Source organism: Phacochoerus africanus, chromosome 11 (genome assembly GCF_016906955.1).
Source record: "Phacochoerus africanus isolate WHEZ1 chromosome 11, ROS_Pafr_v1, whole genome shotgun sequence".
NCBI lineage: Eukaryota > Metazoa > Chordata > Mammalia > Artiodactyla > Suidae > Phacochoerus > Phacochoerus africanus.
Window position 1 is genome coordinate 123,339,709 of NC_062554.1, and position 27,632 is coordinate 123,367,340.

Sequence of the window (27,632 nt, forward strand, 5' to 3'; positions counted from 1 at the left end):
AGCAGGTAATTAACCACCCAAGTAGGAAGACCTGTACCCCAGAGTGCTTTCCCCACTCTTAAAATGAATGCAGCGGTTTATTATTCTATATCAAAAACCAAATTCCCCTGGAGTTCCCATTGTGGCTCATCAGAGGTTAAGAACCTGATACACAGCCTTTGAGGATGTGGGTTCAATCCCTGGCCTCACTCAGTGGGTTAAGGATCCGGTGTTGCCGAAAGATGGGGCATAAGTTGCAGATGCAGCTCAGATCTGGCATTGCCATGCCTGTGGCATAAGTCTCAGCTGCAGCTCCAATTTGACCCCTAGCCTGGGAACTTCCATATGCTGCAAATGCAGCCATAAAAAGAAAAGAAAAAGAAAAATCCCCTGAAAAGGTAATACTTGAGACTGTCCGTCATATACATCTCTGTGTGAATTTGTTTCAGATCCTCTTCTAAAACCAGGTATTGATAAGAAGAAAAGCTCATGACAAGCCCACATGGCTTGGAAGATACTGCTGTCATAAAGGTGTCCCAAGGAAGGAGGCTGGGCCTGCTCTGCTCGGAGCTGGCCCAGCAAGGCACATGGCCTCCTGCCCACCAAAAACAATGCAGCCACTGCGGCTTCAGCCAGCTTTCTAGGAACATTGGCCATTCAAGCTTGGCTTTGAACAGGTTAAGAACAAAGCCAGGCAGGGTGTGTGCCCAGAAGCATCAAGAATTTGACTTTAATATTTTCAGCCCTCCTTATTCCCTTTCCTGTCCTCCCCCTTTCCCTCCATCACCACCAGGATAATTATTCCAATAACCCTGTCCCTTAGGACCAGATGATCTCACGCTGTGGCTGGGAAGAGTCCAAGGGCAGAAGCACCTAAGACAACTATCCGGGCATCATCATCATCAATGAGTAACACGGTGCTAGGCTTTTTATGTGGATTATTTCTTTTCATCATCACAACCACCTATAAAGTAAAGTTTCTCGTTGTACAATGCTAAAGCTAAGCCTTAGAGAGGTTCAGCCAAGATCACATGGCTTGTAAGTAATGCAGCCAGAATTTAACACAGGCAAGTCTAACTCCAGCATCAGCAACCCTCAGGAAGAAGGGCGACTTTGGAGTGATCAATCACAGGAGCTTGGGACTCTGTCCGTCTTCCACTCTGGCCTCATCCCTGCAAAAAGCACTTTTGCCCACACTACCTCTCAGGCAGTTTCCAGAAAGGAAACCCTGGCCTGGGCCCCAAGGTGTCCTTCAAGGAGATGTGTGAAGGAGATTCAGACCTGGCTCCCAGCCGCTGTCAGCCCTGTGCTGAAAAGCAGCCATCTCCACGGAGGCATACCTGGGCTCCCCCATCCCTGAGATGAAGACTCAGACATCGGGTTTGAAGCCATCCATGGACCGACAGCATAATACCCATGACTTTCACAGTATGTGTCTTTCAGCAGCAGAAATAAGGGCAGGGTAATTTTAGCTCTGCGTGTCTTAGCACGGCTCTGGCTCTCCTGCCACCAGACTGGCTCCCGACAGAGGTCCATTGTGTCCTTCTGCGCCAAGACCCCAGACCCTGCTAGAAACCGCAGATCGCAAGCTCTGGGGAGTAGTTGGGGCCCCAGTGGGGAACAGGGCTCAGGGCTACCAGCGGTTCCCGCCCCACGCCCCAGACTGTGGGTCAGCAGTAACCCACTTCCTCTCTGGCCACAGGCCTAAAGTGATGACCTCTGAAGATCCAAGGAGACACTGCTGCTCCCAGAATCTGCTCGCTGGTGCGCGGCTCCCCTAAGCGGCACTACGCAGGCTGAGCACGGGGGAGGGAAGGCTCCCCTGTGCGGGATGCTGGGACGGCCAGCATCCTTTGACCTAGAAAGAAAGAGTGACCTCATCATACTCCTTCTTCTCCTCCTTTCTTTCTGGGATTTTAGTGGCTCTTCTTTTCCTGAATTTCCTCCTATTTATGCAGATGGGCTTTTACATATGTGTAGAGGTTGTTTTTTTTTTTTTTATCCTTTATAGGGTATTGTCCACTTTTCTCTCACTTCCCTAATTTTATGGGTCTTATATTTCGGTGGGAAAACCTAGGATCTCATCATTTCCATTCAAACCAGTTTTGCTCTTCTCAGCTCTTCTCTCTTTGCTCACCAAAGGCCAGGCATAAGTGAGAGAAAAGACTCTGAGGTATGAAGTATATACTCATGCGTGTGAGCCAGCTGAAGGCAATGACCTTTCCATCTCTAACTCTGGTCTCCACATCAATGTAGCTCCTCACACCTAACTACGTTTAGAACCCAGGGACCGCATTTCCTTAGCACTTGGTGAGCTATAAATTACTCCCTAGGGCCAGGGACAGGATGACATAACATGGGATGACCGGGCACTGGCCCTGGAAAACCCTATCTCACGGGCATTCCCCTGCCTGCCTGGGATTTAAAGTTCTGACAAGCTACCTATTCCCTGTCTTTAAGAAAAAGATGCTGCATTGCAAACTATTGTCAAGTTAATTCTTATTTTTTAATCTCACCACTGACCCTTACTTGCTCTGTGAGCTCAGGCAACATCCACATCCTTTTGCCTCAGTTTCCTCATCTTTAAAATAAAGATAACAAAAATCAGGGCTCTCTTAGGGTCATTGTATCAAATCAAGATGAAACACCTACAGCAAGAGAATCCAACTCTGGATAGCTTAACCAACAAGAGAGTTCCAGGCTCAAGAGAAGAAAAAGGAAAAAACAAAAAACAAAAAAATCCCACGAATGCTCAGGTCCCAGGAAAGGCAGAGAAACACCAAGATTTCAGGTAACAGAAATGAATGATTTCCTCAGGGCAGCCCTGCTGGATTCACATTGCTCCCACCTTGTTTCCTTCAACCTAAGGATCCTATTTCTGAGAGATTTTCTGATCGGTCTAGCACAGGTCAGACACCCATCCACAGAATGTGGATTTCCAGGTATGGTAGAGAGAAAGCCTAAAATGAGGATCCAGTATCATGTGTGCCTTGACATCTGGGGAAAACTGGAAGGGCTCGAACAGCCTACCCACACATTCTCCCCCTCAATGCTCCTGTAAACAGGGCCCCTTCGCCAATGACCCTCCTCATCAGTCGGACCACGTGCAAGTCCTGCCTAACCCTGAATAGCTGGTTTCCTGTCCCCGCCAGCTCATGGAGTTATTGAAACAACCCAATCACATCCTCACGTGGGAACCAGGGGGTACCCTGCCCTCTTGATACTACAATGTTTGTCCCCCACAGCCCCTTACTTGCTCACTCGCTTCCCCAGGGCAGTCCCTGTGTGACCCTGTACGACTCTGGTATTGCCTCCTCCAGGCTGTGTGCACATGGGACTGATAAACTGCTGTCCACCTCATCTGTCCAGTGTCAGAGACCAGTGTCCAGTCACCCCCCTAATCCTACAGAGGGAATCCCTCCCTCCTCAGTGGAGTGAAGAGGAGGTCAATGAAACAGACCCCTAAGAATACACGTTCCAGAGGATGGGAAAGGAAGATCAAGTGCCGTTAAAAGCGACAAGGAGGAAGGCAGGTCCAGCAAAAACAGTAGGTGCCCAAAATAAAATGAAGAGTGCTTAACACCGGGCCTGAACACCAGGAAGTGATCCCTCAAATGTAGGTAATCATAATATTATTTCCACATTGTCAATGAACTTGACAGAGTCTTTGAAAAGAAATCCCACACTGTTAATGGAGAATTCTCTGCCCCCTTCTCCAGCCCTGTTCCCAGCACTTCATGGCAGTACAGGGCAATAGGCATCAAAAAGCCAAAAGCATCGTGAAGGCAACCTTGGGACAGGTGTGGGTCCCCAGGCAGGCAGTGAAAGACACTGGCACACACCCCCTATGTGGGATCCCTCGGCTGAGTACTCGGATGAGGCATTAGCTGTGCATCACATAAGAACGTTGCTCTGCAGGTCAGGTCACGGTCAGCCCAGCATGCATCTGGCTAGAAGCAAGCAGGTGATGAGCTAGGAGCCCCCTGCACAGGAGAGCCACTCCCCTGATTGTTTACCTCATTCAGGCAAAAGGAACTCTATATAAAAACACTCTTTCTGGCAAGACTTGGCCCCCTGAGCAGAATGCATGGCTGCAGCATGATGATGCAGCCCCTGACCCCAAACATCAACTTTTGCCTATCATTCTGCCACCTAAATGTCACTCTTCCAGTTTCCTAGAGTCCTTTTCAAGATAACACAGGTCCCACCTTTCTAGTAAATACTTCACGTTTGCAGAGGTTTGCTCTCCTTAAGCTAAGAACCGAAATAGGACAGAGGCTGGGTACCTGACTGGAAGCAGAACACCTGACTAGGACAAGACCCAGGAGGGAGGAAAGGAGGACTGAGCAGTGGCTGGGGACACACACCAGTGACAAATATCAAGACAGCTACTCAGTGGACCAGGGTCAGCCAGCCTTGGCCCCACCTTGAGCTGTGGGACCATCCAGCTAAGTGACAGCCTTAGCCTGGCTTCACCATAACTTCTGTATGCCAAGCCCTTGGCATCTGTATCAATAACCAGGGATGTGCCGGCCCCAGATGGTGGCCAAATTCCAAAAACCCTCAGATGCTGCACAGGATCTCGGCTCCCTAAGCACCAGGAAGTTCCTAACTTGGGCTTTCCACCATGCCAATCCCTATTTTCCTCCTTTGCTTTCAGTAACCCTAACAATTCTCATTTGTGTTATGTTTAGAAATCAAAATTCTTAAGTAGCTGCAAGAACAGCTCTCTGCTGTTTCAAAGTGCACAGAACAACAGCAGTAAAGGCAACAATTAAAGACCTTATGAAACACTAGGCATTTGATAAATATTATCTTCTTTATTCCCCTGCAAAGACCATGCAAGTTGGGCTCCGAGCTTCCCAGTAAACAGGTGAGTCTGGGGTCTTAAAGGACTTGCCCAAGGTGGCACGGATGAGTCAGTGGTGGAGCTGGGCCTGAAAGCTAACTGAAAAGCCTCAGACACACCCGTTGCCTCTTGAAAGGGGTGCTGAATTACTCTCACATGCTAATCATGCTGGGAAGGCTAACTGTACACCCGTGAAGGACCCAGGAAAACATGAGAAGCATTTCCCGAAATTTTAACTCAGGCGTTTAGAATGTAAACTACTTGGATGTCAGTGCATGGCCACAGCTGATTTTATTACTCAGGTCTCAGAGAGCCAGACCCTGCCCCAGACACTAACTAAATAAATGTACCTTGTTGTGTCTGAATCCTACCAGGAAATCCTGCTATCTTTTCAGTCTGTCTCTAGAGTCCCTATTGATACATCTCTTCGGCGTGTTTGCACAGCTCCCACGGCTAGAACATAAAAATGTCCCTGGCTTGGAACACCATGTGAACCGCATTTACACCTTTTGACAATGTGGGCATCCTTTAAAAATACCCACATTTCACAATAAACAATACCGCTTAGGATATCCAACACAGAAGAATACTTTTCCTTCTGTTCTTCTATTGTAGTCATGGAGACTTCAAATTTGGTTGAAATGAACAGATAAAATTAAAACCTGCACCACAAAGTTGGTGTCGGAGCAAGTAAGAGTGACAGTTGATATTTCAGTGGTTTTGCATCTGAGGAAATCAGTTATTCTACAGACATCACTTCATTCTGACCACTCGCCGAGGGAGGAAAGGGACAGGTACTCCCGGCCTCTCAAGACCCTCACGGAAAAAAGCAGCTGAAACAAATAACTGCACCTGACCAGTTACTGGCATCGGACGGGTCAAACGAGTTGCCTGACATTAATGTTTTAATCAGTCAACTCAGCCACATTGATCTGTACAGACAAGAATGGCCAAGTTTACCAACAAGCCATGGAGAAGAGCTAAGAATAAATCTCAGGTCACTCCTTGGAATGTGCCACTTTAACAAAACATTTCCCTGCCCCGCTGGCTGCTGTTCACCGTGATGGCTGCAGGGTCCTAGACCTCTGCCCACTGTACCAGAGGTTGTCTCTAATACATATCTGGTCATCTGACTCCCAGTGGCTCTGGGATGGACTTGAAACTCTTCCTGATGACACAAGATCCTTCCTGATCTGACCTCTTGCCTATTTCCTGCCCCATCTCTCACTCCCCACCTCCAAGGCCAGGCTGTAGTTGTAAGAAGCTATTGGTGACTAGCAGGTATTTAAATATCCCAGGCTGGCATTCCTGTTGTGTCTCAGTGGGTTAAGGATTTGACTGGTCTCTTTGAGGATGTGGATTTGATCCCTGGCTTCCCTCAGTGGGTTAAAGATTGCCACAAACTTTGGCCTAGGTCACAGATAAGGCTTGGATCTGGTGTTGCCATGGCTGTGGCATAGGCCAGCAGCTCCAGCTCCAATTGGACCCCTAGCCTAGGAACTTCCATATGCCACAGGAGCAGCAGTCAAAAGAAAAAATATATATTCCAGGCTGTCACCTGGCCATACCATCTCTCCTAGCCACACACATACACCCCAACCTCAACTCACCATTGCCTATTTGAAAACAACCAATTATCTCTCCTTCCTTACTTTTTTTATTACCAAAAAAGTACACAGAAAATATGGTAAATACAGAAAAACAGAAACATGCAAACTAAAAGTATATATAACCCCATTACCCAGAGATAACGTCCTTTAGCATTTCGGTATATTCCTTATAAATTCTTTACATGGACAGAGCCAGACATTTTCTACCAGACCAATTTGGATTCTGAGACTCAACTCTAGTGCCACTTCCTGTGAGATGATTTTTCTAACCTTTTCTCCCCCTCATCCTCCCAAACTGAATCATCCTCTCTCCCACTCACCCTTCAGGTCTCAGTTTAAATGTCACATTCTCAGACAGTCCTTTCCTGACCCCCCCAAAGTAAATTCTATCACCCCACTTACTCTCTCTGATGGCACGTTATCTGAATTACAGTGGTGCATTTATTTGTGTGTTCATACTCATATCTTTCCCATGTGATTGCTAACTCCAGGAAAGTAGGGACCATAGCTGGTCACGCTTATCACCACACCCCAAAGCCTGCAACAGCATCTGGTGTCATCAAACACACAATGAACATGTATTTAATAACTGAACCGGACGGCAGCTCCCTTCTTCATACCCCCACTAACACCTTACCTATCTCTACCGTGTCACTTACATATTTTACTATACCAGGTGCTCACCACTTTTTTTGGTCTGTTCTTAGGGCCACACCCACAGCACATGGAAGTTCCCAGGCTAAGGGTTGAATCTGAGCTGTAGCTGCCAGCCTACACCACAGCCACAGCAATATGGGTTCCGAGCCGCACCTGAGACCTACACCACAGTTCATGGCAATGCCGGATTCCTAACCCACTGAGCGAGGCCAGGGATTGAACCTGCGTCCTCATGGATACAGGAGGCAGATTCGTTTTCCCTGAGCCAGGGTGGGAACTTCCACCACTTAACTGTATGCTCCTAGAAGGCAAAGACTGGCTTTACGACTTCAGTTTTACATATGAAGCCATAATGACATCCCTTTAACACAGTGTCCTGCCTATGATATATTTGATTCTTTCAATCAATTCAAAAAATGAATGAAGGAATTGCTCTATGGGCAAGACAGTTTGCCAGTGACACCCTTATAAAGGATTTACAGAAGAAATCCTTTATTCTTAGGCAAATACTTTATTCCTGGTTTTACTTAATAACAGTTTCCACACAATACCAAAATATTGTGGAAAAGTGAAAACTGCTTCATACTCCAGATGTTTCATTTTCGGAAGCCAAACATCCAGATTGTTGTACACATTTTGAGAAATGCAGTGTCTTTTCAAAATGTTTGGCATCTTCTTGGCTCGTTTAGAGTCTAAAGGAAAAAAGAAATGGATGCCTTGCCCCTCCACCACTAATAAAACTAAATAAATATAGTTTTAAAGAAGACTAAAAAAAAAATAATTACTTGGAGTTCCCGTCGTGGCGCAGTGGTTAACGAATCCGACTAGGAACCATGAGGTTGCGGGTTCGATCCCTGGCCTTGCTCAGTGGGTTAAGGATCCAGCATTGCCGTGAGCTGTGGCGCAGGTTGCAGATGCGGCTTGGATCCCGCGTTGCTGTGGCTCTGGCGTAGGCCAGTGACTACGGCTCCGATCCGACCCCTAGCCTGGGAACCTCCATGTGCCATGGGAAGCGGCCCTCGAAAAGGCAAAAAGACAAAATAAATAAATAAATAAATAAATAAAATAAATTAATTACTAGGATTAAAGCCCACATTTTCAGTGCACATAACTCTTCCACACTCCAAAGAACGCTGGTTTACATAAGAGGCAACTGCTGTGTGGGAATATCAGCGAGCTTGCTTTCAGCTGCAAATGAGAAAATCCAACTGAAAATGACTTAAATATCAATAATTTCAGTACAGCAATAAGAAGCGTTCAGGGGGAGTTCCCGTCGTGGCGCAGTGGTTAACGAATCCGACTAGGAACCATGAGGTTGCGGGTTCGGTCCCTGCCCTTGCTCAGTGGGTTAACGATCCGGCGTTGCCATGAGCTGTGGTGTAGGCTGCAGACGAGGCTCGGATCCTGCGTTGCTGTGGCTCTGACGTAGGCCGGTGGCTACAGCTCCGATTGGACCCCTAGCCTGGGAACCTCCATATGCCTCGGGAGCGGCCCAAAGAAATAGCAAAGAGACAAAAAAAAAAAGAAGCGTTCAGGGGTTGGCTAAGGCAGCAGTTCAGTGGCACAAACAAAAAACCTGATTCTTTTTTTTGTGTGTGTGTGTGTGTGTGTGTGTGTCTTTTTGTCTTTTTAGGTCCACACCCACGACATATGGAGGTTTCCAGGCTAGGGGTCTAATTGGAGCTACAGCTGCCGGCCTACACCACAGCCACAGCAACACCAGATCCGAGCCATGTCTGGGACCTACACCACAGCTCACGGCAATGCTGGATCCTTAACCCACTGAGCAAGGCCAGGGATCGAACCCGAAACCTCATGATTCCTAGTCAGATTCCTTTCCGCTGCACCATGATGGGAACTCTCCTGATACTTTCTACCTTTCTTCTCTGCCTTTCTTAGAAAACATCTTCCTCATCATTTCAAAGCGGCAGGAACAGGTCCTGGTGTCACACACACAACTAACAGCATCCTCAAAGGAGGCACTTACTCCCGTGCACCTCTTTAAACTGGCAAAGAAAACTTCAGACCCTTCCCCCCTGCTTCTCATTTCTCTAGGCCTACAGATCAAGATGGAGTCAAATGTCCATGCTTAACCCAGTTACTGGAAGGGATATAAGATTAGTATAATTGCTTTAGATCAGTTGTTTTCAAGCTTCAGCCCATATTGGAGTCATCCAGAGAGTTTGTTAAAATAGACTGTTGGGCTCTACTCTGAGCTTCTGATTCAATAGATCTGAGACCCGAAATTGTGCACATGGGGTAACAAGTTCCCAGGTGATGCTGATGCTGCTCATCCTGGGATCACATCTGAAAACCCCTGGCTGAGAACAGTCACGAACTACCTGCCAGGGATGGGGAGGGGGACAAACCTGCCAGGTGCCTTGGCTGCCTGAGAGCTATACAGACTCATGGCTTTCTCTGCAAGGGAGAGGGGAGCAGCTATAAGCTGACACTTCTAGTGTCTGACCCAGTGAAAGAGAATAATGATACCTGGAATGTACTCAGATGCACCAAAAATTGCTCTAAACCTGGAATATATATTGAATCTCTCAAATAATCCTTTGAGGTAGGTATTTATTATGTCCACTTATAGAGCAGGACATCGAGAATTAGAAAGGCTATGTAAACTTCCCATAGTCATACTGCTAGTAAGTTCTGCAGCCTGGGTATAAAGCTAGACCTGTGTGACACCCACAGCCCATGCGCTTAGATGCAATGCCATTTGGGGACCCGAGTTTGAATTCTGGCCCTGCTGTTCTTCCATGCTTCAATAGATCTGAGACCCGAAATTGTGCACATAGAGGTTCCAGGGTCCAATACCAATGCTACTACCTGCTTTCATCTTAGGAATGATCATAGCTTTGGGGTCAGGCAGAAAATTCTGCTTCGCATTTGTGTTACTTGGCTAAGTCTTTCAATCTCTCCAAACCCAGCTTCCTCCAATGTACGTCGAGTATATAATGCTTGCCCCTCGGGAAGATTGCAGTGAATATGTGGTAAATATTTTATGTGTCCCTGGCACACTGTTTGCAGTCACTCTGAGTAGCTCTCATTACTATTACTAGCTCTGTACCTAGGACACTCATTTGTACGGAATTAGGCAGACTATACAACCTCTGAGAAAATGCCCAGTGAATTTCTTTATTTAAATAACCCGTTGCACTACAGTTGTATATATAGCTCAGTGAGGGCCACACTGTGTCCTGTTAGAAGAAAACAAAAATTGAAGTTCCCATTGTGGCATTGTGGAAATGAATCTGACTAGGAACCATGAGAATGCAGGTTCGATCCCTGGCTTTACTCAGTGGGTTAAGGATCCGGCGTTGGTGTGCACTGTGGTATAGGTCGCAGACTCAACTCGGATCTGGCATTGGTGTGCACTGCTGCACTGCGGTACAGGCCGGCGGCAACAGCTCCAATTAGACCCCTAGCCTGGGAACTTCCCATATGGCGCCAGTGTAGCCCTAAAAAAAAGACAAAAAAAAAAGAAAACAAAAATCGTGCTCAAATTCAACCTCAACTGAAGGCGAAAGCGAAAGCTGGGGCTGGGGGAAGATGGGTGGATTCAGAAGAGGCTACTGGACACATAAATAACTTCTCTACAGAAAAGAGTCAGGCCCATCTTTCTTCCTGAAACCAAGAGTGTCTCCTTCCCTTTCCATGCCCAAGACTCTAAACTGAAACTGTTGAAATAAAATGATACCCTGAGCTCAGCACACAGATGGAAAAGGCTTTCCAGCTCATTTCATTGACAACACCCTGGATGGGAGTTAGCGGCCACTGAAAGGACTAAAAGTCTGGGGTGTTTCAGACTCTGAGAGAGAGAGAGACCTTCCCCAAGGGAAAATCTGATCTCAGAGAGTGCTTCCCACCCCACACTTGCTATTACTTTTGATTCCTTTCCTGTTGTATTTTCCTCAGAGAACTTGCCCCTTTCTGAAATTACAATGATGGCTGATGTGTTTACTGTCTGCCTCCCTCGTGAGAAGGAAAGCTCCAAGATGGGGAGAATTTTGTCTGTCTTGATCCTTGGTAGGTCATCCATCCCTAGAATAGTCTCTGATGTATAGTAATTACTCATTAAATATGTGATGAATGAAAAAATAAATACATAAAAGGGTATTTAAATAACAGAGACAAGCTCATCTCTCTTTCAAAACTGGAAATTTTACCAGATACAAAACAGAAACTGATTATCCTAATGGTATACTCATTAATTTTTCATCAAAATAGATAATACAAATGAAAAGACTTGGAAAATTGTTATCCACGTAGCTGGGATGAGGGCCTAAACTCCATGCTGAGATTTAGACAAGTCTAAGCACCATGACATGTGACAAGCCTCACATGAGGGGCCAAAGCATCTTTGGGGACAGAACATGTCCTACAATAAGGGAGAGTTGATCCCAGGACAAAGCAGTGTTGAAGAAGTATTTCTGAGGCTAGCTAGGTTCTGCTTCCCGGGTGTCCTACAACCATGGTTTTATATCTGAGTCCCAGGGAGTGGGGATTAAGATAAAAGCCAGAAGGGATTCAACAGTTGGTGCCATGAAAACCAGCAGCTGCGTCAGCAATAGGAAATGTAGGAGATGATGTTGGCAGCACCGTGGTCCCTTCAGAGACGTTAAAGACATCTTCATAGGGTGGTAGGGGCAAAGCCTTCACTTGACTTTAGCAGTATTTTTCCAAATCAGCTACACCTTGGTGGATATCAGCAATGGAGCCTTGAGGAGACACCCTTGATATGATGGCGGCTGTGGGATCCCAGTGGCCAGGAATATCACCAAAACTGACTAGAAAGGAGAAAGTCAGTGGACCCCACAAGACAGCTGAGAGGACCAGTTCATGGGTACATGTGAAGCAGCACAGAATCCAGAGCTGCAGAACAAAAGGAGAGGGACTAAAAAATAAAAGCACTCTTCTATAGCTGTTGTCATGACCCTCTTTTACAGAAAGTCTTCTTTCTATAGTTTTAATCGCCATAGTATTGTGTACTTATAAAAATAAAGTGACCCAGATAAAACTGGACCATCCTAAGGAACTCTCCTCTCACCTTGAATCCAATCTCAACATACTGACAAATTAGAAAAGCACATGCACATTCACAAATCTGACTGTAAGAGCATCAAATGGAAATAAGATGTTTTTATGGAAAGGGTAAGGGTTTCAGAGGTGGACGTGACATCTTTTAGTCCAAATCAAAACTTCCATCAAATTGTTTTTAAAAATCACTCTTCTCCATTCCAACTTACTCTGGTAGTGACTGAAATATTGTGTGTCCCCTCCCCACACACACCAACCCAGGTTCTCTCTCTTCCCAACAGCTCTTTCTTGTTTCCCATCTGTCCCAGGAGTCTCATTATTATACCCAGCCCTCTGTTCTCTCTGTCTCCATCCTTTACGGACCTTACCACCACAAAGGCCAGGAGCTGAGTAGCACCAAGCAGCTTTCCTCCTGGGAAGAGAGTATTAACACTTAGGGTCATTTTTCCTCTAATAAGGAAAGCAAAAACCAGAGAAAACAATTTTCTCTGAGAAGAGAATAAAAAATTAGATTCTAATGACTCACTAATAAAAAGGAAATGCGTTTTTACAAGAGATATCACAAAAAGAAGAAAACTGATGTAGACGCAGGAGAAACCACAAGAGACCTTGAGACCAGAAATATAAAGTTTCTGGAAATTTTCAAAATCCAAAGGAAAAAGCTGTTTTCCATTTATTTACTGGGAAAAGAGGAAAAAACATGCTGTAGAGAATTCAAAATAAATGCAATATGATTCTACAAACTACAGTCACTTTTCTTAGCAAGGGGTATAAAATGTGTTACATACTCTAATTGGATTTTTCACAAAATTATCTTTTTTCTCTAAGCTCTCTGTCTAATTTGACCACACCCTATTTCTTCCAGTCTAATTTATTTTACTCACCCCAGGCTTCAGTCAGGGCATGCATAATTGGTCTTATTTTCTGAGCTATTTGTGCAATTTCTGCTTCTTCAGATGTTTCTCTTTTAAATCATCTGATAGTTTTATCATTGCTGAAAACTTAAATATTTTATTCATCATTTAAAATTCTTCCAGAGGATAAAAGAGACCTGAGGAGAAAAAAGCCTTTCCTCATTTTTCTTGTTTTTCTTTCTTTTAAATCCATCAGGCCTTCACAATTTCTATTTCAGAATACCAAAAGATGCAAATAGGTTTTTGAGAAATGACTGAATTTAACCTCAGATTATCACAGGAAAATGACTAGTCATAAGATAGCAGTGGGCCTACATGGTGTAATTTGAGACTATTGAAAGCTCTTTCACAAATATCTTCACTAACCTGCTCTATGACCTTAAATTCCTATTATATAAGAGTATATCCTTTTTAAGCATTGGATTTTTCTCTTAAAATGAAACTATCCATGCAAGGGATAATATCTCATTTCTCTGCTCAGAAATCACCCATTGATTCCTCACCAGCTACCAAGTTCTTCAACTGGTCATTCAAAGCTCTCAGAGATGGGCTGACCCTGCTTTCTCAGCATCATCTCCCCTCCTCACCCTGAGAAGCTCAATATCCAACAGGATGACTGTGCTCACGTGTTCTGAGTATGCCCAGTGCATTCCTTCCTCTAGGTCTTTGTTTACAAGGAACCCAGAGTGCCTTCCCTCTCTATTTAACCGTTTATACTTATCAATAGTTACTTCTAGCATTGGGTCGGTAGCACTTCAGTTCTACCATGGTCATGATGAAGTTTTTAAATCTTCCAGATTTAGTAAGGTCCTCTTTGGCCTAATGTGACAGAAACCCCATTTATTCATTCGTTCAACAAATACTAATTTAGTGCCTATCATGTGCTTATGCCTAGGAGTTGAGGATGCAGCTGCGGAAAAGGCGGAAACAGACAAGACAATTCAAGCTCAGTTAAGCAAAAACAGGGGAGGGAGAATGTCTTGGCTCGTGGAGCTGAAAAATTAAATTTGGTTTATCAAAAATGAGTCTCTCTCTCTCTCCTCTTCCTCCTTCTCGCTCCCTCCCTCCCCAACCCCCAACACACTTAGCTTAGCTTTGCTCTTCTTGGGTATGCTTCATTCTCTGGCAGGATTTCTTCACAGAGACCGCATACCATACCAGCTACTGGCAGCACCATGACTGCATCACCCTGGAGGCGATAATGCCGAAGAAAATGGAGTCCTTCTCACCCAAGGAAAGGGCATTTTATGGATCTGCTAAGGGGAAGTTGAGCCAGGAGAACATTTAGTTTGAGCCTCCCTATGTGCCCCTCGGTTACTTCCACATGCACTAAGTCACTTCTAGACGTCCTGGGGAGGAACGACCCCCAGGTGTACCCCTCTCCCTCACTGGGCTGACTCGTGCCGCTTTACACACGATACAAATATGCAGAGCCAGAGTTCAGATCATGACACAAGAGTGAACAACGCTGGGAGTGTGGAGGTAGTTGGCAAGGAGCGAGGTTTAAAGCTTGCAGAGTCAGAAGCTGGTCTATGGAGAACTCTTCCACTCAAATACGTGTGAAAGTCTAAGTAGAGAATTTCCTTCCCTTAATGTCAAAATGTTTGTTCCCTAACACAGCACATATAATGATAAAACATATTTTCCCTTCCCTCTCCTTGTTGGAAATAGGCAAAATCAAATATATCAGAATTGCTACGTTGCAGGGCACCATAAGTTCTGTGAATGTAGTTGCATGCATTATGCATCCCAAGGTATCACAACATAGCAAATCTGATCCCTCTTCTTATCAAGAAGATAGTTCTACCCTCCTACACTGTTGGTGGGAATGCAAGCTGGTACAACCACTATGCAGAACAGTGTGGAGATTCCTTTAAAAAACTAAATATAGAACTACCGTATGATCCAGCAATCCCATTCCTAGGCATTTTTCTGAAGAAAACCACAATTCAAAAAGATACATACACCCCAACGTTCACTGCAGCACTATCTGCAACAGCCAAGGCATGGAAACAATCTAATTGTCTAACAACAGAGGATTGGCTAAAGAAGATGTGTTGCATATATACAGTGGAATATTACTCAGCCATAAAAAAGAATGAAACAATGCCATCTGCAGCAACATGGATGGACCTATAAATTGTCATACTAAGTAAAGCAAGTCAGAAGAAGAAAGACAAATACCATACGACATCACATATGTAGAATCTAAAATATGAAACAAATGAACTTATTCACAAAACAGAAACAGACTCACAGACATAAAATAGAAACATATGGTCACTAAAGGGGAAAGGGGGTGGCGAAGGGAATCACTTTGCTGCACACCAGAAATTAACACAACATTGTAAATCAACTGCAATTCAATTAAAAATAAGGTAGTTCCAGATAAAATGTTGCCAAATGACCAAAACCACAGAAAGAATGACTCAAATTAACAAGTATTTTTTCACATTCTTATTCATTGAAGAGTTAAGCAAAATAGTACGTGAAATGTGGTTATACAGTTGTATCTGTTATCCATTACTGCCTCACAATTTAACCCGTCTTAGTGTCCTAGGGCTGCCAAAACAAATGACGACAAACCAGGTGGGTCAGAACAACAGAAACGTATTCTCTTCACAGTCCTGGAGGTTTGAAGCGCAAAATCAACAAAGTGACTCAGTCATACTTTGTTATACAGCAGAAATTATCCCAGCCTTGTAAATTAACTACACTTCAATAAAATGTAAAAATAAAGAAATAAATGAATTTTTTTGAAAAAAGAAGTCCAAAATCAAGGTGTCAGCAGGGCCATACCCCCCTAAAGGCCCTAGAGAATCTCTTCTTACCTCCTCCTAAACGCTGGTGGATTCCAACCATCCACAGTGTCCCTTGGCTCACAGCTGCATCCCTCCATTGTCACATGGCCTTCTTAGTTGCCTCTCTGTGTGTCCTCTCCTCCTTTTTAGGGCCATACTTGCGGCGTATGGAAGTTCCCAAGCTAGGGGTTGAATCGAAGCTACAGGTGCCAGCCTACACCACAGCCACAGCAATGCTGGATCCAAGCCATGTCTGCGACCTACACACAGCTCAAGGCAACACCAGATCCTCAACCCACTGAGTGGGACCAGGGATGGAACCCGTGTCCTCACAGATATTAGGTTAGTTATCACTGAGCCACAAGGGGAACTCCCCTCTCCTCTACTTATAGGGACACTGATCACTGGATCAAGGACTCGTCCTACCTTGGTATAACCTCATCTTAACTAATTACATTTGAAAAGATTCTATTTCTGAATAAGGTCACATTCTGAGGTTCTGGGTGGACATGATTTGGGAGAAACACCATCCAACCAATTATATGCCCACAAACATAGCATCTTAAAACAACTAACAGGCATGATTTCACATCATGGTTGCATGAGGATCAGGAATCCAGGAGTGGTTTATCTGGATGGTTCTGGCTCAGGTTCTTACAAAACTGATGCCCGGCCGTCAGGCCTCAGGGCTGTTGGCCACATGGGCTTGGTTCCATAGACTGTCTGAGTTTCTCTGTGTCCAGGAAACTGGCTTCCCTCAAAGTAGTGATTCGAGAGAGATTGAGAGGGAGACAGAGACAGAGAACAGGAGCAAGGGAGTAAGAGAAGCACTCAAGAGAGAAACTGCAGACTTTTATAACCCAATGTCAAAAGCGACACACCACTACTTGTGCTGGAAGCCGCTGGTCCCACCGCCCACTTATGGCACAAAGTGGAAGGAGACCACATGAGGGGGTAAAAACCAGGAGGCAGGGTCCTTGGAGCCCTCTTAAAGGCTGCCAACCACAGTAACACAACAGTAACACAACCCAATATATCATTACAGCAGCTTTCAAATGGATGTAAATTATTCCTTTGTCTGCCTTCATTTCAAATTAATTTTGCACCTTATTTAGAATTATTGAGGAGTCTAAATGTAAAAGTTTTATAGAAGTGTGTCATGAAGTTCATTAGTAAAACTGACCCCCAAATATAACCCCTGCAGGGCTGCTGCTAACTTCTATGGACCCAGACAGGATGTGTCTTAAAACTTCTTCATACACTTCTTAGCCCTAGAAGAACATCTGAACCTTTCCACAGCTTCAAAACTAGCAAAACCAGTTAGTCACCTAGCAGAGCCCTGAGGAAGAAAACATCAGAGGGGTACATGACGATAGGAATTTGGGTGAGTGACAGGTCTTGGATCCAGGAGCCCCGCATACAAGGAGAAATAGTAAGAGGTGCTAGGGTAGCTGTGGGAACCCCTGAACCCCAGGAGTGGGGAGAAGGACATAAAAATGAAACAGCAATATATGGCATCATTTTGTAGGGTTGAGTTTGCATGGCTAGTATTCTTGGTATTCAAGAGGTAGTGTGTTTTCAACTAGATTCTATGTCTAGACTTCTGATGGGCTCAGCCTCACAGTGGTGCCTGAGGTTAAGATCATGTGACTCAATTAGCCAGGCTTCCCCAGTTACAGGCAAAAGAAAGACACATTAATTGAGCTTTAAAAATAAAATACAACCCTGTTAAAGTAAAAGAACATTAATGTTAAGAATTCACGAGTAACTAACATTTATACACATTTTAACTGTTGCACGACAAAGAAGGTAGTTAATAAATTATCAACACTTAGGCACAAGAAAAACAGCTGTCTCAGCTTCCACAACTGCTATTAGCACTGCTTGAATTTCCTCTGGATCATTAACATCTGGGCCCAATATTCCTACTCAGGGACTTCCCAGTAGCTTGCAGTTTGCAGTTCTTTGCTAATTGCAGTAGGTAGCACTGAATGCCCTTAATAAAGAATTTCATTTGTGCCTATGCAATGCCAATCCCAGAAACATCCTTGGGTTTCTAAATCTTTGTTTTAAAGAAAATGGCTTAGGGTTTTACTAAGCTTTCTCTGCAGAATGCTTACAAGTATCCACCCTAAGCAACCCCTTTTCATCTAGCGGTAGAGCTAAGTCTATGAAGCCCCCAAGGCTAATGCCATTCCACTGAGCATGCCATTCCAGTGAAATTTCCATTCCACCACAATCCTCCCCAGCAAAGCCAGAAAGTAATGCCCGCAATGTTAAAGAAACTATAATGTTGTAGCCATTTTCATAGTCCCTCCTCAAAATGAGAAGGAAACTGGTGATGGAAACTAGCCACAGCACCCTGTACGTTGCAGCAGGTCCTTGGCCTCCAAGCATGAGGCTTCTGACAGGAACTGTTGTTATCCTGGACCCACCTGGCTGAAGCTGGCTTCTTGGCTCCCTGGGACCTTGCACCTTCCCCTAGAGGCTGGACAGTCAAAGGTGAATAATCCATCGGTCCCTCCCTCCCTCTCATCCCACCATTCTTCACCCCACCCCAGCAAATGAAGATAATGGCTAACTTTTCTTGGATGTTTACTGCATGCCAGGAACCCCATCTAAGCATTTTTCAGGTACGTTTCATTTAAGAAATGACACCTTAGGTGTTCCCGTCGTGGTTCAGCAGAAACGAATCTGACTAGGAATCATGAGGTTGCAGGTTCGATCCCTGGCCTCGATCAGTGGGTTAAGGATCCGGCGTCACCATGAGCTATAGTGTAGGTCGAAGACATGTCTCGGATCTGGCATTGCTGTGGCTGTGGCATAGGCCGACAACTACAGCTCCAATTAGACCCCTGGCCTGGGAATCTCCATATGCTGCGGGGGTAGCCCTAAAAAGACAAAAGAAAAAAAAACAAAAAACAAAAAAGAAACAACTCCTTGGTTAAGAGCATGAATTCAAGTCAAACTGCCTGAGTTAAGAGTCCTGCATCCTAGTTGTGTGACCTTGGATAAATTAAACTCTTGGGGCCTTAGCGTCTTCATCTAATGGGCTAATAATACCTATACTTCATGAGACTATTGAGAGAATTAAATGAGTTAATATAGAGAGAGGATGTAGAACAGTGCACTTTAAGTATTAGATTAATAATATGTCAGTAGAGAACAGATTTGTGGTTGCCAAGGGTGAGTGAGGATGGAGGACGGATGGAGGGGGAGTTTGGGGTTAGCAGGTGCAAACTACTATACAGGTATAGACAAACAACAAAGTCCTACAGTGCAGCACAGGGAACTATATTTAATATCCTATGATGAACCATAATGGAAGAGATATAAAAAAGAAAGTATATATATTTATAACTGAATCACTTTGCTGTACAGCAGAAATTAACACAACATTATAAATCAACAATACTTCTGTTAAAGATATGTCTGATTGAAAGCGACTGATGATGAATTTTGTTTTTTATGATTTGGAGTTTTTCTCTACATGACATTTCAAGGGAATAAAATTGACATTCAGCTTTTTATTCATTCTCATAAAATGTGAACAATTTTCAAATAGAACCTTTCCTTGAGAGACTCATGACCTAAATGGAATTAAATAACTAAAACCTAAATATAGTTCTTATAGCCTATTTTGTTTAATGTCACAAATTTTAGAATACCAAATAATTCTACAAAAATTGCAATTCTAATATCATCTGCTCTATATTTCCCTACCTGGTGTTATAATTTATTTAATGTTATAAATATTTATAGGTTCAAAAAGCAAATGTTTTCTCTAAAGTAACCTAGCTAATATATCCCCTTATTATACATATTAATTGATATTCTTTCTCTATCTGAAATTTCTTAGTAGTTATTTTGTATGTACAATTATAGTTCTCATAGTCGTATTATTTCAGAATTTTACCCTTGCAAAAATAAACATATGTTTATACTTCAATTGACTGAAAGATTTAAATGAATAAAGTGCATAAAGAGATTTTTTTTATCTAAGTTACATCTAGAATAAAACTTACCTATATTTGAATGTTCCAATATCCCGATACACCAATATTAAAAAGAAATCCAAATAATACGATGTGTTCATTTTATAGATATTATCATGCAAATACGTGATTACACAATCACTGCTCAAACTCAAGTTCAGAGATGTCAAAAATGAACACAGACTTTCACTGAAGTAGACTAGATGGTCATCTATCAGGGCTTCAGAGACTAAACCCGAACCAAAGCTGAATAGAATGTTTAGCTAAATACTAAAGTCAAGGCTTTGGTGAGTGTCTAATTAATATATTAGTACAGTCTTCAGTCATGAAGGATAATAGTTTAAAACATGCAGAAATGGGGAAATGCTCATGATAGCATCAGAGTATATAAGAAAATAGGATATTTAATTACATAAATAATATGATCCAAATCATTTCCATTTGAACTCTTTAGATCCTGAAGAACGGCGATTCATCCTAGCAAGCCTGGGTAAAAGGAGTTTGCTGTAAGGGTAAACGCTGAGCAACACAGCAACACAGATGAACTAGAGACTCTCATACTACATGAAGTAAGTCAGAAAGAGAAAGACAAATACCATATGATATCACTTATATCTGGAATCTAATATACAACATAAATGAATCTTTCCACAGAAAAGAAACTCATGGACTTGGAGAACAGACTTGAGGTTGCCAAGGGGGAGGGGAGGGAGCGGGGTGGACTGGGAATCTGGGGTTAATAGATGCAAACTATTGCCTTTGGATGGATAAGCAATGAGATCCTGCTGTACAGCACTGGGAACTATATCTAGTCACTTCCGATGAAGCCTGATGGAGGATAATGTGAGAAAAAGAATGCATATAAGATGGAGGATAATGTGAGAAAAAGAATGCATATATGTATGTGTGACTGGGTCCCTTTGCTGTACAGTAGAAAATTGACAGAACACTGTAAACCAACTATAGTGGAAAAAATAAAAATCATTTTTAAAAAATTGAGCAATACAAAGAGGACCAATGAAATCCAAGAGCTGACACTTAATGAAGCTAAAAAAGAGGAAGGAAAAATAGAAAAGTGTGCTAAAATCTTCATCTAACCCGGCGGGGTATCAAAAGATAATGTCTAAAGTTGAGCAAACCAGAAAAGATTCAACAAAGGAAACCCACACAACTAACAATGATTGCATTAAAAACCAGAAGAGGAAGAGAATAGTGCAATATTCCTTTTTAATAGGGGATACTTAATAGATATATCCTGAAATAACCAATCAAAAATTAGACGAGTGTATCACTTAGAAATAGAAAGATGAGGAGTTCCCGTTGTGGCGCAGTGGTTAACGAATCTGACTAGGAACCATGAGGTTGCGGGTTCGGTCCCTGCCCTTGCTCAGGGGGTTAACGATCCGGCGTTGCCATGAGCTGTGGTGTAGGTTGCAGACGCGGCTCGAATCCTGCGTTGCTGTGGCTCTGGCGTAGGCCGGTGGCTACAGCTCCGATTAGACCCCTAGCCTGGGAACCTCCATATGCCACGGAAGCGGCCCAAAGAAATAGCAAAAAGACAAAAAAAAAAAAAATAGAAAGATGACCATCAAAAACACTAAAAACAGAATCACTTAAAAATGGCTGCCTCTGGTAAATGGGAATGGGATGAGGCAAGGCACTGTGGTTTCTTTTATAAGACTTTCTGCAGGACGGTTTTAAATTCAAGGTTCAGGTAGTACCTGGATAAAAAATTTTATATGAAATGACTAATTGTATTAAAGACTTTCTTTACGTCTGCACAGATAATAAAGATGTTGGCATGTTGTACCTTCATCTCTCTTCACCCAATCTTGAGATGAACGAACGTGGTCTGGGTTAGTGAGGTCCCAAGATTTCTTCCATATCAGAAAGAAGCACTGGTGCCACATCCATCCAGTCTGCTCCCTTTTACTAGTTATGTTAACTCTGTTATGGGCAAAAGTGGGAAACTTCCATTTTTATTTAAAAATCACATCCTGTCTCCAAAGACAGTACATCGAAATTGTTTCTCATTTACATGTCGTAACTCCCTCAGTCACAGAATAATTCATTATTCTATGAAAATGTGCATTAGTCTGTAAGTGTGAATGGAATCAAAAAGCAAAGCATTCTTAAAAAAATATGATGACCTTCCTTTTGCCACAGAAGTCAAACCCAGATAAAACCACATTAACATAGTGATTGGGAATTTTTGCACATCAAAAATTTTATATAGATTTAACACTACTTTCAGGCTTTGTTTAATGAATATTTAATTCAGAAAGCTATGAAATAATAGGTAATTATAGCTCTACAAGAACACATATTGACATGGAGTTTAAAAGACTAGTGAAAGGTGCCTTGTGCCTGCAGTGAGTTTATAATTTAAACACAAAGAAAAATTTTCAGGTTGCCAATCAAGTATTCATCAGAATAAAGAATGCTAGGAGGATCTCACTTCCTCGGGGCACGTATGCAAAAGAGACACTAAAAATAACCTAGGAACAGGTTTGGCAGACCTTGTTTAGGCAAAATTCCAAACACATCCAAAAAGAGCTGATGAAGGGAAAAAAGTTTCCCTAGTTTGAAAGCAAATGCCACAGCACATAAGCTTCAGCTTTGGAAAAGATGGTGAGGATAAAAAGCAAAGGCCTTCAAAGTAGGAAAAGCTGGGCAAGCCCAAGAAATTCAAATTTTATTTCTCCACTCTTTTAATATCTTTTTCTTTTTCTTTTTTTTGTTTTTTTTGTTTTTGTTTTTGTAAGATAGACCGACCAATGGACTTCAACAGAAAAAGTCACTAATATGAAGGATTCGGCTTCCAGGTTGCAATAAACTCCATTTGTCAAGTTTGGGTATAGCATCAGAGAAGATCCACAATTATCAGAAAAAGCTATTAACATATTCCTCTCGGAGTTCCCGTCGTGGCGCAGTGGTTAACGAATCCGACTAGGAACCATGAGGTTGCGGGTTCGGTCCCTGCCCTTGCTCAGTGGGTTAACGATCCGGCGTTGCCGTGAGCTGTGGTGTAGGTTGCAGACGCGGCTCGGATCCCGCGTTGCTGTGGCTCTGACGTAGGCCAGTGGCTGCAGGTTCTATTCGACCCCTAGCCTGGGAACCTCCACATGCCGCGGGAGCGGCCCAAAGAAATAGCAAAAAGACAAAAAAAAAAAACAAAAAATTCCTTTCTTTTCCAGCTAACTGTCCATGTGAGGACAGATTTTGGTCATATGCATCAACCAAAGAACGGATCAAAACAGATTCAATGCAGAAGCGGATGGGAGAGTCATTTGTCTTCTATTAAGCCAGACATTAAAGAGATTTACAAACGTACAAAACCATGCTTTGTTTTAAGTTTGAAAGAATAGTTACTATTCACAAAAATATGTTATTTATGATAAGATACAATGAGCTTTTACTATCATTTTCTCAACGTCAGCTGTGCCCCAGTATCTTCACCTGTGACTCATGACAGAGCTTGGGTCTCTTGCTGTCCCTAAGAAACAGTCACACCAGGGTGTAGAGACTTAATGGATTATCCCTCTTAGGTGGGGTTTACATTTTAAAAAGCCCATCCAATGCCGCAGTAAAGTTTAAAACGTTTATACTCTATCCCATCCATGGGGAATCACCCTTACTTGCAAAGAGTATGGCAAGGTTTAAAAAAGAAGACTTTATAGTCCTTCCAGCAACTTGCCCCCTACCTTGCAGAGAAAGGTTCTGAGGGCAGCAGTTCTCATACTTTGTCTGGGGTTAGTAGATGCAAACTATTGCTTTGGAGTGGATGAGCAATGAGATCCTCCTCTAGAGCACAGGCAACTATACTAGTCACTTGTGATGGAACATGATGGAGGATAATGGGAGAAAAAGAATATATATATTTGTATGACTGGGTCACTTAGCTGTACAATAGACATTGACAGAATGCTATAAACCAACTATAACAGAAAAAATAAAAATCATTTTAAAAAAAAGCTTTCTGGAATGCCCCAAACGACCAGTTCCCATCCCCTGAAATTCTGAGACTCTGATTCAGCCCCAGAGAGCTATATTTTTTAACCAGCATTATAAGCAAATCTGATGTAACACATCCCCTGACCCACATTTGAAAATCACTGCACTGCACTAAAACGCAAAGGGCTAGAGAAAACCTTCACTGCTCTCTGCTACAGGAAAATCCACCAGGGTAGGTTTTCTGAAGTATTTCTCTGTCCTGCATTCTGTATTCTTGTCCTCACTCATGACTTGTTTCTAAAAACTCTCAAGGATTTTTAATTGTCCTTTCATTCCTAAGCACAGACACGAGTCCTCTCGCAACCTGGCAGCTCCTTCCTACATAGTGAGGCATCTGTAGCCTCTGGGGATCTAGATAGCAGCTAGACCAATAATCCTTCATCTAAGAGACTTGGCTCCATGCTAGTATTTTTTAATTTTCCAATTTGCTGCTTGTTGGTTGACTGACTGGCAGTTGGATGCCATCCTATTTCTTGTTTACCTAATACTATAAAATAATTCCCTTTTGCTTATGCCCCAAGCCTCTGTGCCCATCCTACACCAAGGAAAGAGGGTTAACCCATAAATCACAGCTAAACCTTTACCTTAGAGCTAGAAAAGATAGAAGAGTCTTATTACAGCTCAAGATTCTTGAAATTACTGCTGAAAAAAAATCCTCAATCTGCTTTTCCCCCCAAATCCATCCCAGTTGAAGTAGCACTACTTGTTCTCAGTGTCACAATGAGCACAAACACAGGCCCTGAAGCTGTGTTGCAGTCCTCAGCCATGAGATGGTCCCTCGGGTGGTTTAGCAAATGCTCATGGTTAACAGATTATGATTTAAATGAAAACACAAAAGTTATCAATCTTGCAAAAGTACTTGCGAATATCTGTGGACCTTCAGGGTTCTACAGATCACAGTGTGAAAAACATCGGCATAATGGAAAGAATTTCTATCTCTGCCACTTGTTGCCTCTGTGACCTTGTTTGTGGTACCTTATCCCCCTGGGTCTTGCTTCCAACGAAGGTAGACTGCTCCATAAAAGGTGCCAATATTAGTGTAGTACGGAGGACAGTGTTGCATAGGGAGACACTGAAGTCTGGAAGACCAGTTGGGAAGTTATTGCAATGGCTCAGTTATGAGCAGATAAGGGATGGGACTAGGTTGCTGGCAGTGGGAATGAAAAGCGATAGCTCCAAAGACTAACTTAGAAAGAACCAGCATCTGTGACTGACCAGGGTGCTGTCCCAACTCTACTCCCAGGATGTTAGCTGGTGTTTTGTGAAAACCGTGATTCCAACTTAGAAGAAATTTGGGAAATGTTGCTATAAGGTAAGCAAAGAAATCCTGATAAATATTTTTCAGAATATTATTTGCTGGCTCTACAACTACTAATCCGATGAAATTAAAAGTGGAAGTCTTATAGTTCGCTCTCTCTCTTTCACACACACACTCTCTCTCTCAATACTACAGCAGTACTTAGCCTGTTCCTGATGTTATGAGTTTTCTAGGATGCTACATTCCCAGTATCGCAATCAGAACCTTACCAGTAGCAAGCACTAAATAACTCTTCCTTGAATTAATAAATGAGCAATTAAGGAAACAACTAGATGATGAGATTTTAAGAGTCTGGGAAGGACCACACCACTCGCTCAGATTTTTCCTTCAGACAGCTAATATTAAATTTTCAACAAAAGAATTTAAATCCTTTGGCCAACACCTCTGGGGAGAAAATAATGGCTTCAGCAAACGCATTCTCAAACTTACCAAGATGGCAGAGAACGTGCATGTGATAATATTTGCTGTGAAGCACCAGGCCTAGAAACAGTTTCATCATTAGAAACTGAACATTGTATGTTGGTAAGATTGACAAACATGGGGGTGCTATAATTGAACAAAGACAGGATGACTGAGTAGAAGTCCCTGGAGGAGGCTTTGATGACAAAAGCAATATGGCAGCCACAGGGGAAAGAATCAAGTGTTCCTCACCCCAGCGGCTCCAAAGATAATTTCTCGTGGTGCATGCCTCAGGTAGAGTCCTGGCTAGACCACCAGGTATTACGTGGCTTCCCAGAAATCATAGAGTGAAGCCATCAAAGCTTAATATAATCAGGTTGGAAGGTCACTCTGGGAACTTAAAATATCCAATATATGGGATATAGAGACCTGAAGTCAGAAGGGAGGACATCTCCTGACTCCCACAGTCTGCTCTGAAAAAGGACTTAAATGTCAAAGGGGGTGAATGGGGGAATGGATTTAACAACAGGATGATCAGTTATCCAAACGCTATAGTTATAGGCGGTAATTCCTCATAGGGTCTGATACATGTGTTATACAGTGTTTTTGCTTAATCAAATCTCAACACAATTTTGTAGCAAGATTATTTGCCCTGTGTTTCATATAGTCCCAAGTGTGTTGGGTAAGAAATGATATGCCATGCTCAATATTCCGGGAAACAAACTACCTGGGGGAATTCATGAAAGACTGCAGAATTATGATGCTGCATTTTAATATCCTTTTGCTCTATTTTCATGTTCACTGATGCAAGGCATCAGGTATCAAACATGTAAGGAATTCTGGCAGGATAGGACACATACAACCAGCAGGGAGGAGCTAAGCTAGGTGCAAGCCTGGGCCAGGACAGGACGGGGACAATGCGCTGGAGTGACTCTTAGCCATTTCTCTAATCTGAGGCCACATTGTAGCACCAAGAAGCTGGAGACAGCTTGAAGGTTAAGGAAGCAAAGCAGATATTGCTAAGGATGGTGTCAAGAATCAGCCAGGGCTCAAGGTAAGTAGAAAAGTTATGAAGGGAGACTCGGGCAGATCTGCCTCCAGTACCTACAAAAATAAAATTAGAATTGTGTTGTGTACAAGCAGTCACAACATTAACAGTCAAACAGAGACCCATGAAGCCAACAGTATTCTGTTTCATGGCATGCGTGGCCAAAACAAAAGACACAGCCTGCCTTCCAGATTATTTATTTTGGCTTCAGACTGGAATAAATAAAAAGCAGGTCAGTCACAATAGAATCTGATTTGCTACATTCATAGATAAGTATTGATTTGACCGCAAGCTAAAGAACTCAATCATAATGATGGATATATATATATATATTTACGTGTGTGTGTGTGTGTATAAAATGCAATATATATATATTGCGTTTTAGGGCCACACCAGCGGCATATGGGAGTTCCCAGCCTAGGGGTCGAATCAGAGCTGTAGCTGCCAGCCTACACCACAGCCACAGCAACACAGGATCCAAGCAGCATCTGCAATCTATACCACAGCTCATGGTAGATCCTCAACCCACTGAGCAAAGCCACAGATTGAACCTGCATCCTCATGGGTACTGGTCGGGTTTGTTACAGCTGAGCCACGGTGGGAACTCTGATGGTTATGATTTTTACTGCCTGGCTGATGATATCTGCAACAGAAAGAGCTTTAATGAAGTCCAAACATCGCACCTAAGGAGAGGGTGATACATGCTCGTTTAAAAGATTGGAAGATTCTCATGAATAAGCCACAGGAAAAATAATTGAAGGAATCCTGGACTTGTTACAGACACATTTTCAATAACCTGCTACTCCTACATCCTTCTTTGACTTTGTAGTTGTTCCAAATAATTTTCATGCATTTTAATGTTGTCTCATTATAAGATATGATTTTATAAGAATTAGGCTTGACCAGGATGATCTTTCTGTAATAGAATCTACTAATATTAACTAAGGAGGTAAGGGAATTGACCTAAATACCCAAGTTAAAAAACAAAGAATTATAACTTTGTAT